We start from the raw sequence: 17937 nt of genomic DNA on the forward strand, positions 1-17937 counted from the left end.
AGACCTTGGTTTTTAGACGTTCGCCTCCAAGACATGGGCAAAGAAAAATCTCCAAGCGGCTTGATTTCCCATGCGTTCAAAAGGAGCACAATTATCAATGTCCTTCAGAAGAAGACCAAATACGAAACCTCATGCCTAACCCCCGACATACGGAGAGGACGCTAGCAATAGAGACCAATCAATATTCCACGACTATTCTGAGAACATCCAATTTATTAAAGTGATTTTTAATATATCTGTGACTCACACCATGTGATCATCACAAACGAAAAATAGAGCAGCCTGTCATTGACATCGAGATCCATCATCGAATTTTCTACAGCCAAAACTCGAAGGGACGCACGCCTACCGCACGCCTTCCACCGCTTTTATCTTCGCGATCTTCCCCCACTTATATGCCACAACCATCATTTATTATTCGTCCCATCTTTAAACCCAATGCGCATTCCCAAGAAGATTTTGCGCAAAACAAGGGTTGTGCAACCGTTTTTCTTCGCCTGAAAACAATTTAGGGGGTGAGAAGCCAAGGGGTAAAAGCTATTTCTTTTTTTATACAGTGTTAGATACAGAAATAAAGTAAAGAAAGCAAACGAGATCAACTAGATATTCAGAAGAGCATATAAAATCGTTTCAGGCTTAAATTTGTGGAATAATGCTATATAAATATGATTAAAACACAATTGGTAATTTCCTCACTAATTTATTTAGCACTTAAAGACCGACCATGGTTTCGACACCTTGTGTCAAGGACCTTGAAAAGGAAACAAGTGTCGAAACCATGGTCGGTCGTTAAGTGTTCAATAAAATAGTGTGGAAATTACCACATGTGTTTTAATCATGGATACAGAAGAGCATTTGATTTTTCACTCGATGTCGGCACAGAATAGATAATCACTCTTATCCTATGGCAACCAAGTTTTTGTGTAATTCTTCTAACAATTAACTTTACCTAGCTCTGTTGAGAAATAAATCACTTGTACCCCTTGACTTCTCACCCCCACAATTGTTATCGGTTATGAGTAAAAATAGATATTACACGATTGTCGTAATGGCAATGCATTATACTGCAGATTGTAGAAGACCTTCAATTTTCGACGGTCGTGGCCAAGACATGGGTCGAGAAAAATTTCCAAATGGCGTGATTTCCCATGCATTGAAAAGTAGCACAACTATCAAGGTCCTGAAGATGATGAAATGGGCAATTCCTTGGCTTCCATTTGGGCTGTGTAAACCACCAACAGATGGAAAGACGCAAGCACCTGAAACCAATCAATATTCCACGACTATTCTGAGAGCATCCAATTTATAAAAGCGATTTTTTATATATCCGTGACTCACACCATGTGAACATCACAAATTCAAAATAGAGCAGCCTGCCATTCACATCGAAATCCATCATCATATTTTCATCCTTCCTTCCTTCCGCTCCGGTATCCATATTTTTCTCCCTGCTCTTAGCATTCCCTCCTCCCGCAGCGGACGTCCCGTGCCTCAAAACGCCTGCAAACCCATTCTTCTCCCTTCCGCGACTTCAAAAGACCGACAGCCGCCGCACGCAGGTGACTCCTAATGCATCGCGACGCGGGTCAAAGGAGGGGGAGAGAGGCGCCCCCGTGCTTTTTCGGCCTTGAAGAAACGGGACTGCTTTAGAAAGGGACCATCGGTGCCCGCAGCGGCAGAGGTTTCCCAATACGGGGAAAGGAATTTCAGAAGAATTGCCCACGCCTACAGCCAACACTTTCATCGCGAACACACAGAAAAAAATTTCAAGACCCAAAGTCACTCGAAGTAAAATCCCACTACGAATATGTCAGCAAGTGAAGGATTACATTTTTTAAAAGAAATTTAACATGTTATTAGAGATCTGTCAGGTTTGAAGCATCCAGATTCACCAAACAGAGTAATAGACCGCGGCCCGAGCGCATGAATGCAAAAATCGGACCGATATTAGCAATATTTTAATTACATACATTAACATATTTCAAGATATTTAATCGAATCGCTAGTTGCCAAAGGCAAATGCCAAATATAGCAGTCAATTAGCCTAGTTAGAATAAAATATATAAGCACGAAAAACGAAATTCAAACTGCGGGAAACGAGAACGATCTCAGTCTCTTAAGGTTTGAACAATCCATTAAAATCATATCTATATAGTTTATAATGTTCTCGAAATGGCAATAAATATCAATTTGCAGACAAACAAAGATGCAACTACCCTTCTGTCTTCCACTGCATATCTTGAGCGTTTCATTAAGGTGCATTCATATAGTAATGAATATTTTTCATGCTTAAGTCTCAAATATCAACATCCTAGAACGCTAAGCAATAATTATAATTCATAATACCTTATTACCAACTTCAGTAACACCATATTAAATATTTTACTGAGTATTTCCGTCAGAAAAATTGTCCGATCATAATTATGTACAGGGCTATCAATTCCCATTGTTCAAGGTTGTATGGAACATGACATTGAAATCCTATTAATGACCACTAGCGGATGAAATGACCTCGAAAGACTCAAAACAGAATGAATATTCTTCGCGTTCTTAATCGTTGCACTCCTTCATGCGTCAGACTAAGCTAAATGGCAACAATTTCGTTTATTACATTCATTCATTCATTGTAAATTAACAATATCCTTGTAAAAATAAAATTTACTCCAAAAGAAATAAGTTAAAACAACAGTCGATTTGGAATAGTTAGCAACATTTCATAACTAAGAAGAAAGCGTACTTCTGAAATACATCAGTGGCAACAATGATTTACAATGGCAATCCAGATAATCTTTCACGTAGACATTTAGGTAATCATTTCATTTCAATATGAATCCCCAAAGCGCCAGTTCCGAAATTCGGACTTTAGAAGGCTAATGAAGATCAGGGCGCATTTACGAGCAATAATATTTCAAGGCTCTGCAAAAGGAAAAGTTTCACGAGGAAACCATAAAATGTTCTCAATAATAATCCATATCACATTGAGAGGCAACTAAGTTCTGAAGGGCACAATCCAAGGTTAATGCGCTGTTGGCTACCATATAAGGCCCACAGGTTAAGCGCCGGAGAATGTTTAGACATAGTGACGCATGAATACGGTTTTTCCCCAAGTTTCGCGATTTAATACAGCATCCCATAAAAGTATAAAAAATTGTACACGCATGCTGAAAAGTTGCAACGACATCTTCATTTTAAAAAACCCTCATTAGCCCTCCGAACTGTCATCTGTTGCATACTTTCCAGCCCATTAAAATGAACAAACCCGGACGATGATGTTGACAGTTCAGATAGCTATCTATGGTATTTTTAAATAAAGATAGTCTCATAAAACGATACGGTTGAAATATATATTATAACCGCCACTGAAATAAAATATTCAATCGCGTAAAACTTGAAAATTCAATATATTTTTTCCTATAGGTCTTTATGGTAACTAATAGGTAATGACTTACCTAGCAGTCAACAATTAAGACAGCACCATCCCTTTGAAGCCCAACCATATCCTCTTTCTCCATCGACCTATTCTACAACAGCAACATTTCACCGCCCTTATTGCTTCAGATAAATCTTCGGAGTCGCTAGAGCGTCTCTTGTGCTCTAGACATCCGCTCATTTCGCGAGGGCAAAATTTCTCCGGAAACTCCCGACGAGTGACGGCTCTGTTGCCATTAAAACTCGAAAGATGACCTAATAATATTACGATTTTTCCTCAATGGGGATTTTACGACGCCACTTAGGGGATTGATTGGCACAGTTACCGCATCGCTTTTCAGTAATACGCTTCGGAAAGTCACAGGAACGATCCGAGAGAACTCATATAGAAAGTTCAATTAATAAAGGTTCCCCTTCCGGTAAAAATCGACTGGTCCCCTTAATAAGGCCTATTGGAGTGAATTAACGAAACCACAAAGCGCTCTTGAGGAATAATACAGGATATTTAGGAGGCCTACACAGAAAAAAATAAACCGATACGTATACCATCTATAGAAAGAAATAGATTTATTTTCCAAATTTTTCACAATTTACTACTTTATTTCAATTCTAATACATGTTAGAAATTTCAACCGAATAATTTTATGAGGTATCTTTATTTTTTTAAATTTATTTATAAATACACAGAAACGTTGGGAAAAAATCATTTAAAATAGATAACGACCTACACTCTAATACCCTAATTAAATGTTATACAGAGATATCACGAGAGAAAAAGGTCAATTTAAGGCATAGACACTGTACGAGTAAAGAGCTTAACAAGTGATCAAACGATTTTGGCAATATTTCCATCGGGAATATTTGCAAAAGTCCTACATTCACGATACTCCTACCACAAACATCATCTCCCATTTCCCTTAGGGAGCTTGTACTGAGGGGAGATGGTATGCCGAAAACATCGTCAGACCGAAAAATGTTGGGTAAGCGAGAGAGGAGGGATAAGGCAAAATTTACGAAGCCCGCCCTCAAACAGAGGATTACTTGAAAACAATTTTAATTGTACGACCGAAGCACCTGCCACACGCCTACATGACGGATCTGAGAACGGTATTGCTATTTTATTCTAGAAAGAGAGACAAGAATTTAATTCAAAGTGAAATGTTTTATTTTCGCAACAGAGACTCAGACCTATTTTTTTATTCATTGCTATGTGGCTAGCAAATGAAGAACATATGGAGATTGTATGGAGAAAATTTTAAGATATTCACTGCAAAACAAATATGCAAAATGATAATAATATGAACAGCCACGCCATGCATGCAGAGCTTAAAACTAGCTGAAATTAAATTGGACATATAATAAATACACTGACTTCTGAATACATTTACAGTACCCGAATTCCGTAACTGATGATTTCAGTTTTCACGGTATGAAACCATTACAATATGGAAAATGAAAAAATAAACGTTGTTAGGTTAACTAATATATTTGAAAAAAAAACAAGACCCATGTCTCATTACATAAGACGATGACCTGACGATGTTACTATCTAACTGAAGATGTACCAATATGACTGTGACCAAACTGAATATTTACTTAACGATGCATTTATGTTATGCAACCCGGGTCGCGCTTTTTCAAATACATTGGTGAAGAAAACAACGTTTATTTTTAAAGAATTTTACATTTTTTTCTGTCAACGCCCCAAAGCTGTGACGCTATTTTAACTAAAATCTTATTTTAACTCATTCCACTTTTTACTGTAACTCGGCCTTAACCCATAACGCAACACCTTTTCACAAGGTGCTTATTGCAAGAACTTAGCTATTATGATTCCGTCGACGTCGAAGGAAAGAGCGGGATGGACACGAGGAGGAAAATCTCTTTAAGAGAAGCCTCACCCGAGGGGGGTGGGAAGATGTTTACATTCCTGGAATTAATCTCGGTCTCGCCAGTGTTGTGTGAGGGGCGAGGGAAATAGGAGGATGAGTAAAGCGGGAAAGAGAGGAGAGGATGGCTTCCGCTGGATAATGCGTGCGGTTTATTCACTCACTCCCCCTAGAAAAGTAAACGCGCGTTCTGCCTGCACCACCAAGTCTAAGAAAAGGAACGAAGGCAATCAGACGATATGCAGAGCACTTGGACGTATTTTGTAAGAGGATAAGGAGATAACTTTTATTTTCTATTGGAATTAGTTCTTCTTTTGCTCCATAAATGACTATTAGACACAGTATTAATGTCAATAAGGATCTCATTAATGAAGAAGGATTTGGTGCTTTCCCGGCGAATGCTGTTGATGAAATCTTCACGGGAAATCAGTCGGGTAATGATGGTCATTGCTGTCAACGTTTCAATGGCCTTCTCTGCCATCGTCTTCAGGGCGAATGAAGGGGGAAAGGAAGGAAATCATTCGCCCTGAAGACGATGGCAGAGAAGGCCATTGAAACGTTGGCAGCAATGACCATCATTACCCGGCTGATTTCCCGAGAAGATTTCATCAACGATCTCATTAATCTCGAATTATACACTTCGTTGCTGTCTCTTTGACTGAATGAGCTTATCCTGTAACTAATCAACAACTCTTGACAACCATTTTGCTTATTTCTTTTAATTTAAATTACCACTTGTTTAACTCATTAACTTCAACATTTTTAAAGACATTGGAAAGAAGACGGGAAAAATATTAACTAATTAAGGGCATGGACGACGACAGCTGTAGACACATCGAGGTAGGAGGCTTTCGGATGTGAAGTTACAGAATAAAATTCGTGTTTCTTATCATTTTTTATCCTCTACTCTTTAGTGGTGAATCGTTTAGTTGATTAAAACAGCCTGTTAAAGAAAATTCCGCTAAAAATTTCATATGTCTATCTGAATATTGTACCGTTATCGTATGCAAAATTCCACGTCTATCCGACAATGGGAAGTGCGACAAAAATCAATTACAAGATTCCATCCATGAAACGACCAAAACAAACGAAGCAAGTTAAGAAAAAAGATTAGAAAAACATCATAAATACATTAGTGACTATACAGAGTTCTTTCTGTGCATGGTTGTTCTGTATGATCCGTATAGTTTCCATTTCAGAATAGAATTACGGAGTAAGTTAAGGTAAAGCGTAATAAAAAAAACTCACAACAATGCCGCGGACCCAACTGAGGAAAGGGGGTCGTCCAACTGCATGGGAGAAACATCCGCGCGATGAGTCTACTCGCGACATCAGCGGGCATGCGGAATTTGATAGCGCCCGCATATCCGGCTCCTGCACCGCGGCAAGAAACACTATCTCCCTAGACTGACATGAGCGTCCCATCCTGGAGGAGCGGGAAGACGTACTTTCCAAGTTTACAAAAATGCACACAGCACAAAAGGATCCACGACAATATTATTGCTCGAATTCCTACAGCCATTGCGAACGTCTTCCGCGTGACATGACACAGCACTGGGGGCGACGACATACGGAAACTAGGTGACACTAAGGGAAATAAAAAAAGGTGACACTTGATGAGCTATTCAGGGAATATCTCTTGATAGCAGAGAGTTAAAGCCTCCTCCGGCATTCATCCATTTTTCACACTGTACGGGCAAATAAAAGAGTCATTAACTAAGGTATCCGCCTCCTTTAACAACGTAGCGACTTCAGTGGCCGTATGGAAAACAGGTATTCGCACGAAAAACTAAGAAATTGAGAGATAAATTAAGTTTATAGTCACCAATGTAAGTTGTGGCACTAGCGTTGACGAAATGGAACTGTTCCATTATATATGGTTGAAAAAAATGGAATTTACCACTCTTTTCACTGCTTAAATGAATAAAGGTTTCGGTACAAGGTATTATTTTTAAGACTACAAATTCAAGTATATAAGTGTTACGAAACAGGCATTGTCATTTTACAATTAAGAAGAGGAAAATTGGATTGCAATAGCCAGTAGATCATAATAACTGCCATTAATTATGGCTACCACGTATCATAGCGAAATATGACCTCTGTCGACAGTGGCGTAGCCAGGAATTTCGTTCGGGGGGGGGGGGGGGGGGACCAAAGCTAGAGGGGAAATTTTTTTTAAAAACAGGATACTAAGCAATGGGTTTTAAACTAATTACAACACCTTTCTTAATCGAAAAAACTTCATTTGCGAAATAAATATTGTGTAAATTAATGATTTTTCAATATTTTATTTTCTTTTATGAACGAAAATAATAGTGTTTTCATATTTCGACGGGTGGGGTGTGCCCCTGGCCTCACCACTGCCTGTCGAGTTGGTGCTACTTCACTTAGGATTTCTACAGTCTACGACTGTGAAGGTTAGTCTCTAATCAGAGAGAAGCCTGTTGATGTTGAATGATAATTGACTGAAAAGTTATTCACTAACTTAATTAATGGATTGCGAGTACGATGAAGAGGAAGGATAAGAAATCCAACGAAGCAGTCTACGGACTCAAGCCAACACAGTGCAGCACGAATGCAATAGAAGGTAGTACCTAATCAGAGATTTAAAGGCCCATTTAAGTTAAATTTTAACCAATTCGCAAACGTGAATAACTGACTTATAAAACGGTTAGCGAGTAAGATGAAGAGGAAGGACAGAAAATCCTGTGAAGCTGTATCATAGACTCAGCCAACACGGTGCAGCACGACTGCACTAGCCCGTGGAAAAAACCCAGCGAATCCTCGGCAGACACGAGAAAAAACTGCCTTAATATACGAAGGCGTTGTTGCCAAGTACACCCTCCTGAGGTTATTTATGTCTCGTTTTCCTCATTCGCCTAGCCGAAATCATCTATATCAACTATCCACTAGCGAATTTTATCCAAATAAAAGTTTGTTCCGCGAAAATGGGCTCAAGGGTAAAATACTAACGCGAGCCATTACTCACTAAAACCCTCTTGATTATGTTTTGAATACAACGTAGTGATGTGCGAGAAAGGACAAGTTGAAGCATGCTTAAAACACGATACGAAACAGGTACAAAATACACCTTACAAGTCGATGGCTAACACAATTACGTCAGGAAAAATAATTAAAGCGCCTGACGAGCTGTAAAAGGAAACAGTTCCTTAAACAATAAGTTTGTATGAGTAAGGGATTAATACTTAAATGACGAAAGCTAAGAAATGCGAAATAAAGGAGGGATTCGACAGAGGTATTTTGAGAGCATGATTCATTTCACGGCAGGAAATATGAAACATTGTCTGAGTCATGATTAAACAAAAATCTTGCACTCCTCCCACACAAAAGCCAACTAGTCGACAATTAGACGCAAAGAGGGAAATATGCCATTCGTGTTCAATTAACGAAAAAATGCAGACCAACTTTACAAAAAGTCAGTTATCTCGATTAAAGTACAGGTTGATATTAACTATTAATTCGTATCTACAAAAATGCATACTTATATGTCATGATCAAATGCCAACAATAATTACGAGAGAAAAACTTGAACGGATTCAAGAGAAATCGTCGAATCATGTTCCGAACATCTGCACTCTTCCTAACCTAAACATGGAGTAAACTCACAAGAAACTTTAACCGAAATCCAGAGGGTGAATCCGGGTGAATATCTCATTCCTGATATCGGTCGAGTATACTGCGGTCATCACGCACGTTGAAGTCCCCGAGTGAAATACGAAGAATGTAAGTGCAAAATACGTTATCCCTCCAACAATGAGTAACGTTAGTAATGAGAATAAATGAAGTTCCCCAAATTTTTCCTTTTTCAAGGGGACGTAACTTTCTTGTGAAGAAATAGCCAAAAATGAAGTTACGATACTTAACGAAGCCGGAGGGGGAATAGAAGTAAAAGCATTGACTTATTTTCGGAGCCACTGAGTGAGTCGTTTTCGAATACACTACCTCAAAAATATTCCGAGAGTTACGTATGTCATTTGAGAGATGCGAAATGCACTGCAGATAAGGGCTTAAGAAGAAAAAGTGACGGAAACCAAGACGTTAATTGTGTAGATCCCTCAATGTTCTATTGCATTCCTAGTTACAGGCTAAGATTATGCAGGCAGACTTTTTAATACTATAAAATTAAGCAATCCAGGACCGGTAATGAACGTAGCAGTCTCTCTAAAATAAAGAGAACCTAAACTCTTAAAGGTGCTATTGAGGGAAGGGAATCGATAGGTAAATATTAAATTTAATACTACCGTTACTCGTTATTCACTAAGATATACTCCACAATAGTGATTACTTGCGTAGATGCATAATCTACCAATACTCTTCACTTACGTAACCTTATACATAATTATTACTGAGATGCTCATTTGACCAGCATTGCAGTTTCTTAAATTAAATTTCTTAATGCTGGCTTCATAATGATTTTCCATACATCTAAGAGCTTGAAGTAAGGTAAATGTATCGAGTAAGAACAAATGGTTCAACCTAAACAGGATGAAACTATAGCAGAAAACGTGAATTCTTCACTCGCGTACTTCGATGATTCTCTTTCACAGCGTCCACCACGACCAAAGGAGATGGAATCGCTTCTCTCAGGATCCAGCGGGTCGAAAATGAAAAACAACATCCCTCGCACTCCCGTGAACTTCCCATGGAACGACGCCCTCGAGCGTAAACAAATGTGACCAGCTCCGCCCATTGCGTCCCGGACGAGACAGTGAGAGGTGAGTCAACTGGAGGCTTGGAGGTCACGCGTCGACCCGCATCCAGCACACAATCATGCAGATACACGAGGACATGCGGTAGCGGACAAGCATTAAGCACCCCTTCCTCTTAAACTTATTTTCTGAATATCGTGCTCCTATACTAGGCATTCGAGATCTGGGTATGGAGAAGGATGTGGAAGGTGAAATGGAAAGAGAGGAAAAGGAACGGCGAAGTGGTTGGAATATGGTTGGCGAGGAAAGGCAACTTTTAGATGAGATACGGAGGAGACAGAATAGATGGATGGAGCGAATACGTAGCGGGGAGAATATGTTGAAAATGGGGTTAGAGGGTAGAATGTTAGGGAAACGAGGGAGGGGAAGGAAAAGAAAAGGATTTTTAGATACATTGACCAGACCTTAGAGTGAATTGAAGAAGGCTCCCAGATCACTTCTTTAGTGCTCCATGGAAACTTACCTAAACGGTAGAATACCACAATAATAATAATTCTCATGTTATTTTTTCTGTGGTTCTTTTTACATGGAATGGTTGGTAATGAAATGATATGTGACTACGTAGGTTCCCGCGGTGTCGAGGTTCCAATGTTTCCATTCTTCCGGTGCCAGTAACGGATAAAGAAAAAATTCAAGGGAGGGGCGCAAATGATACTTTGGGCCACCTATACTTTTATAATGAAAAATAATCAAGTTACATGCAAAGTTAAAGAAAGTTTTAATGAAAGTAATCATACTTATATACGTGACGATGCCATCTTATGATTTAAAAAAAAAGTTTAAATTGTGGTTCTGCAATGTTCGGCAATGCGAGCGGTCCCGCAAAGGGGGGGATCCCTCTGCGCCCCCCATGTATATCAGCCACTGTCCGATGCCACGGCGTCGGTTGTTGGTTTAAGACAACAGTTTCCCTGGCACTGCTACCTGATTCTTCAGCTCGAAGATACCGCGCCTTCGACGTGAAGACGCTGGCAGCAGTACCAGAGAAACTTGTCTTAAACCAACAACCGACACGGTAACACCTGAAGAATGAAACATTGGAATGAAATGATATTTTTCAGTTTGTAATCAATGAAGAACGGTGAAATAAAAAGTTATAACTATTTCAAATTGTAAAGTATCAAGTTAAATACATCGAGAACCAGGCTATCGCTACTCGTATAAAATCATTCTATAACTTCCATTGCGTCATATTCCATGAAATATGAGTTCTTTATGCACATTATGGATGTCTAAACAGTGTTAAACTTTCAAAATATTTATATTGTTCCTATAAATAGTGCTAAAATCATGAAAATCTGATGACGAGCTCCATCCATCAGCAATAGCGGATACATATGGGGGAACACCCCCCCCCCCCCTCCCTTGCGGGTCGGCCCGCATCGGGGAACATTGCAGAACCACAATTTTAACTTTTTCATATCGTAAGATGGTACTGCCTGGTATATATGTGTATAATCAGTTTAGATAAAATTTTCTTAAACTTTATACGTGACTTCATTATTAATTTATTACAATAAAATTAAAGGTAAATCAAGAAAACTTTTGCTTCCCAACCATGAGTATTTTCTGTATCCGCTACTGTCCATCAGCGCGTGATTTGATATCCGAAGGTCGTGACGAGCTGGACTCGTCAATTCAGCGCAAGGAGTTAATGACTGAATCACACGATTAATCCGTCCCTCAAGAGTGATACCTCCAGCGATAGGTTTTCAGGGACCAAAACAGTGTTCTCTCATCGACCTGAATCGTCATTTCCTGAATCACACGGTCATTCCCACCATCCTTTCTTCCATCGCTCATTCCGACCCTTTCCACATTTACCACTGTAATTCAATCAACAGCCAAGCATGGCTGGGCAATCGCTGTTAGCGGCCGCATTATGACTAACCAAAAGACGGGTATCGCTCGAAAAGGACATAAAAAATGATCTTGCGATTCAGGCTTAACACAGCAGAAGCGAACGCAGGAAATCATAGGGGAATGGGAGGATCACACAGTAAATATGTTAGTACAAAACAACCACAGCATTCGAACTTCAGAGACAAATGATTGAGATCCGAGCTGTCGACAGAGAGGGAAGTTTTAACAATTCCACTCTCGCGGCAATTACCGATATCATAGCTGAAGCCGGATTTTTGAAAATTTCAGTTTTTAAACTATTTACGGCAAAGATATGAAATATGATGTTGAAATTGTGACCTGGTCCTCAGAACATATTAACATTTAGATAAAAATATATGTCGGCCTCGGTGGCGGCGAGTATAAGTCTTCGCCTACCATACCGAAGGTCGCGGGTTCGAGTCCTGCCTGGATAGGTTACCCTTGTACATGGGTGTGCTTGATCATCTGTTGTTGATTGTTTAAACACCCGATGTAAAGGCCATTTTGTGCTGTTTTCGGGAGTAATTGAGATAAAAAGATAAATAAATAAAACTATATTATTAAAGTAGTATTACATTTTTATACCCGTTCCAATATTCAGTATATGAGAAGAAGTGAATAAAGTCTGTTATTAGGGTTGCAAAATAACTAGCATTGGAAGAAGCAAGAAAGAAATTATTAGTGCAATGGCCTAGACGAAGAGGGAGTTTCACCAAAAGAAATATCCACTTACCGCGGGAAATTTAATTTTAAAAACTAAGAAAACAATTTATCGAAACTTACATTTTGGAGTATGCTTAATTACAGAATTAAGGCATGAACACGGGCAGCAGCGGAGAAAGCAAGAGAGTAGGATAGCAAAATGTGGTGCAAGAGAAGAATGATGAGGATGAAAACGATCGATCCAGTATGTGATGAGAAAGGCCTAAGGAAATTAGGAGAGAATAGAAGCCTCGTGATAAACCTTGATAAGAAGACGAAACAACCTAATCGGCCATATCTTGGGACATGATGGTCTGAAGACAATCTTCGAGGGACAAGTAGATGGCAAGAACGGACGCCTCGTATGAAATGTGTATAGAACAGAAGGATGCGAAAAAGATATAGGTAGGTGTGAAAAGATCAGCAGACAGGAGACTTGAGTGGAGAGCTGCGTCAAACCAATCTTAAGATAGTTGACCAGTGATTATGACCATAATTATGTGCAAAGGCCGCCGCAACGCGATGTTAATGTGGACTGCATTTTTTTCAGCTTTCCACGCGCCATATTTCTATATATTTAACGTCAGTTTTATACATACCGCATAAAAAAATAAACGAGATATCCACCCATACTTCGCAATGCACTCAACACTTCGATTTCCTTTTCTTTTCAAAAACACATTCTTCTGCGCGAATAGATAAACACTTCGAACATTTTATGTTCCGTCCAAAAGTTAGGTCAGAAGCGCTGTCAGTTCCCACTACATCAAATGTCAACGCCCTTTTCCCACGAAAGCGAAAGCAATGACTGATTTCACGTAGTGGTTAATTTATATGCGAAAGGCAAATGCACGAAAATGATTCAAGTCTCTCCGCAGTTAGAGATACCGTGGTAGCCCAATGGGTAAACCATTTGCCAGCAAATCGAAGGGTTTAAGAGGTCCGAAGCTTCTAGTGCATGGGTTCCCAAACTTTTTTGTACCAGCCCCCCCCCCCCCCCCCCCCCGCTACACATATCAGCTTTCCATTTTGCAATACCCTATTTCCGCGGTGCCGTACATACCAGCTCCTACTTGTAAAAGTACTTGTACTCGTACAAGTATGTGCCTACTTGATATGGTGAGTAGGTAGATTTTTTTGTTAACTGTTGAATGCGGTAACGCAGAATGGAAAGATTCAATAATTGTACGTATGATGAAAATTAAAACAAGTATTTCATGAAAAACGAATATAATTACCTGTAACCTTCTTTGATAAAGTTTACAACTTTATTGAAACTTTACAAAAACAAATATGAAAACTTAGAAAGACTTTATTTCAAACATCTGAGGAAATTACTTTTGTAATTTATTTTATTTTTTTCATTTGGGTGTCACGCCCCCCTGGAATTTCACCACACCCCCCCCCCCCAGGGGGACGCGCCCCCCAGTTTGGGAACCCCTGTTCTAGTGTGACCCCCGAAGCCCAGTTACGATATCCAGGGTGAGTTCTGCCCTCACTTATCCAACCAACCCTAGGGTTAAATCACCGAGTGAAAGTGAATGAGTACCAATGGACCAACAATTTATCTGTCGCAAATGATCAATTTAAAACCCTCATATAAAAAGGAAACGCGCCTATAAACTCTTCATTCCATTACTGACAGGTGAGAAACTACACATTTACAAAATTTAAAGTTTTGATTTTCAAAGTTAATAAAATAATGCAGCGATAAAAAAATTCCCAGAAATGAAGCGGAATTTGGTTGATCACATACTTAAAACGAGCAAAGGAATACAGGCCCATTGATACAAAATCCATACATATATTTAGTCCAGTAACGAAATATTGTCTATATTCTTCAGCAGCAAGTGCCACTGGTGTATGTTCCTAGGTTGCATGAAATGCGTGAAATCCTTGAAAAACAAAATAATACGCTACTGTCGAGTTCATATCCATATTCCGCAACGTTACCTCCAATCCCTGGTCTCACTTGTTCAAGGTGATTAAACCCCTTCCGCTTCGTTTAATTTTCTGAATATCGGGCTCCTATTCTCAATTTATTTTTTCTGTGGCTCTTTTTCAAATGGTAGGTAATGAAATGATATTTTGTAATTTGTAATCAACGTAGAACCGTGAAATAAAATGTGATTCTTTAACATGGAGAACACAGCTATCGCTACTCGAATAAAATCATTTTAATCCTTCGATTGCATCATGTTTCATGAAATATGAATTATTTATGTACACTATGAATGTTTTAACATTTTTAAGCTTTCAAAATAATTGTATTGTTCCTCTAAATAGTGCAAAAATTATGAAAATCCGATGACGAGATACACTCGTCATTGCGCGGTTTGGCGTCGAAAGTTCATGACGAGCTAGACTCGTCATTACAGCGCAAGGGGTTAATGCTGTGCTACAAGCTGCAAGTAGATTTTACTCTGACTATCCTCATAAGAGGGACTAAGAAGTCAATTAAGGATACATCAGCATGTACAGAAGTGATTATTTTCATTTGGCAGCCTCTTTACATGTGTACTAGTATATATACCATTGCAAAGAAGCAAACGGAGAACTGAATGCGAAGGGAACAACAGGTTGCAAGGCTTATTAGGAAACCATCATGAATACGTCCATCAGACATTTAGATAAACATGATTATTTGCTTTCCATTAAGATTCCATCGCGAAAATAATAAGAAATTCACCGCCATCGATAATCCGTAACGATCGTTCCGAACAAAGGCTTAGGCGAGAAAAAACAGGTTTTCTCCCACATACACACGTAACTCTAGCAAATACATAATCGTGAACAGTTATATTCTAAGAATACAAAGCAGTGTGAACTCATAATTGAAAGACAGTACATCGCCCGAGAACCTACGAATATGGCAATGTCATTTTTTTAATACGTGTTAACAAAAGTTTAGCACAATGAAAACAGCTAAAAATTGGTCATAGTTAGCGTTTACATAAATTTCTCGCCATGCAACCGAACAGAAACCCGTAAAATTGCCAGCGACAGCGTATCTAGCCAGTATCGACACGACCTGTAAACATCACAACGGAATAGTATACGGAGAAATGGGTTCCCTTGCATTCCAAGCTCGTATCTTGGACAACTATAAAATTTAAAAATTCAATAACTTTCTTGGCAGGAATCAATGCACACGCGAGGGGATAGACGCAAACTTCCCTAAATTAATTTTTTAATTTCGGCTAGGAAAAAAAATGATGATGACTTACGACCCAAGGTATTTTTCACAAACCTTCACTCCTAGAGCCAAGTTATAACACAGGTAGAACGCGAAGTCCCTCACAGGCACGGGGAAGGAATTGCCAGCAGAGGGAAAAATGTTAACATTGGAGGCACAGCTACCTATGACCCGAACGCAAGAACGAGATATTTGCTGGATAATTTCAGAATATTGTTACCAATGGAATATCGCTCTCGCAGAATGATAAATTGTGATATTGAATACAAATGCACGCAGATGTTGCGAAGAGAAACAAAATGACATGCGCAAGTTAATCGCCAAGTCTAGGATACTATTGTCAACACAAACATTGTACATACATCTATATCAGAATGAAGAACAAACACAATAAGCAGGAATAATAATCCCATACGGAATTTAAGGAAACAAAAGAGATTCATGTACCCATGAAAACTCTCTTTAGGGTCGTTATGATGTCAAGGGATCATATAAAAATTGATAAAGCGAAAGATTTTTTTAAGAAAAGAGAGACAATATTAAAAACAACAAATAATAAGCGGCGAGAATGGCATGCATGAACGAGAGGGCGCACATTCATTTTTTTAAAGCCACGCAAACTTGCTGGAGGATTGAGCCAGCCTGACAACGTCGACTTATAACCACCCCGGGAGCCCCAAGGTGCGAGATGGATGAAGGGAGGCCGAAGAGATTTTTCCTACCTTCTGAGGTCGCTGCTCCTCAGCCAGCCAGTCACTCCAATGGGAGCGCAACAGGCACCGCCTCCGCCGTGGGTGCAACCCGGTTAGACATCCAGCGATGGGGAGAACCTCCAGGACCACAGCATCGGGTTGAGAACGAACAGGACAGGTTGTCAAGAGGTCCAATTCAGCTCAACACACCACCAGATACTATTGTTAATCCCACGAAAACTATATCGTCACCGGTGAAAAACAAACACACTGGCGAATATTCGAAACACACATTTGTGTTTGCAACTCCTACTCCGTGACACTTCAACTAAACAATGAATAACTTGGATAAGTCTTATATCCACAAGAAAAAGCGTTGGGGAGGCAACGGGCAAAAATCCACTGCAACAGAAATCCTCGCACCACCGAACACCTTGCAACCTTGCCGGGCACTGTCCAGAAAATCGAGCTTCAATTTCAGAATGTGCGCGACGCTCACTGCCTCAGCGGTAAAAATGGCAACTACAAAACCGGACGGGTTGGTTTTCAAGGAAAATCTGGGTTTAAGACCAACGCTGCCATCTATGAACCAAATTCTAAAGCTACTCCTCGCATTTTCCTTAATGCTAACAGTCTCCCTCCATTTTCAAAACCGAGATTACATACTAAAGCACAAAACATAGGAAAACGTCGTTCTTCGCTTCTCAGCATCAAGTTTATTTCTTAAATTAACATATATTCAATAAAATTTCATTGATTAAAAAGTCTCATTTCAAGAAAACGACATAATTCTGAAAAACTAATAACAAAAGCCATATTTTCCAATTCAAAAATAGCTAAATCCTTCCTCTGTATAGATAGATTCCGTATACATACTTATTGATTATAAGTACCGAGTGATGAGATCAATTTACCAGCATGAGAATATAAAAACAGTAATTGCATCTTTGTAGGAATTATTACTGTATAATTTTCAATAAAATCCTCCTAGATACCATATGCATAAATATCCCTTCAATATTTTTAATTTGCACTGTTTGAGCATAAATATCGTGTAATTTTCACCCTCAATAGCCACTTACTTTTTAGTATGTTTTCAAGTACAGTAATGCTTATTGATTACTCGATTAAGTTACCGTGACGAGAATACATATGAAGACCAAAACTTAATAGTTTGATGTAATTACTTTAGAGAATTGAAATGATGATGGAGACCAGGCTGAGTCTTGTCGAAGTATCTCGAGCCACATGATCGTCAGTAGCCATCGCAAATATTTCTTCATTGGTAACTGGGAAGCTATAATATTTTTCCAATTTCTCTAAAGAAAGTTATATTCACTAACGAAAATCCAATTCCATCTGTATGTGATGGGAACAAGAAATATTATATATTACCTTTTAGGGTGTTATCTGAG

General features: G+C 39.2%; 1 protein-coding gene across 1 annotated transcript in view; it reads right to left on the reverse strand.

The window, feature by feature from the left end:
- The window catches only part of LOC124162706, a 435651-nt gene extending 418662 nt beyond the window's left edge, over positions 1–16989 (reverse strand). The window contains exon 1 of the mRNA XM_046539314.1: positions 16553–16989. The gene's annotated coding sequence lies outside the window, so the exon portion shown is untranslated. The remainder of the gene's footprint in view (positions 1–16552) is intronic.
- Between the last annotated feature and the right edge of the window lie 948 nt (positions 16990–17937).

Source organism: Ischnura elegans, chromosome 7, assembly GCF_921293095.1.
Source record: "Ischnura elegans chromosome 7, ioIscEleg1.1, whole genome shotgun sequence".
Classification (NCBI taxonomy): Eukaryota; Metazoa; Arthropoda; class Insecta; order Odonata; family Coenagrionidae; genus Ischnura; species Ischnura elegans.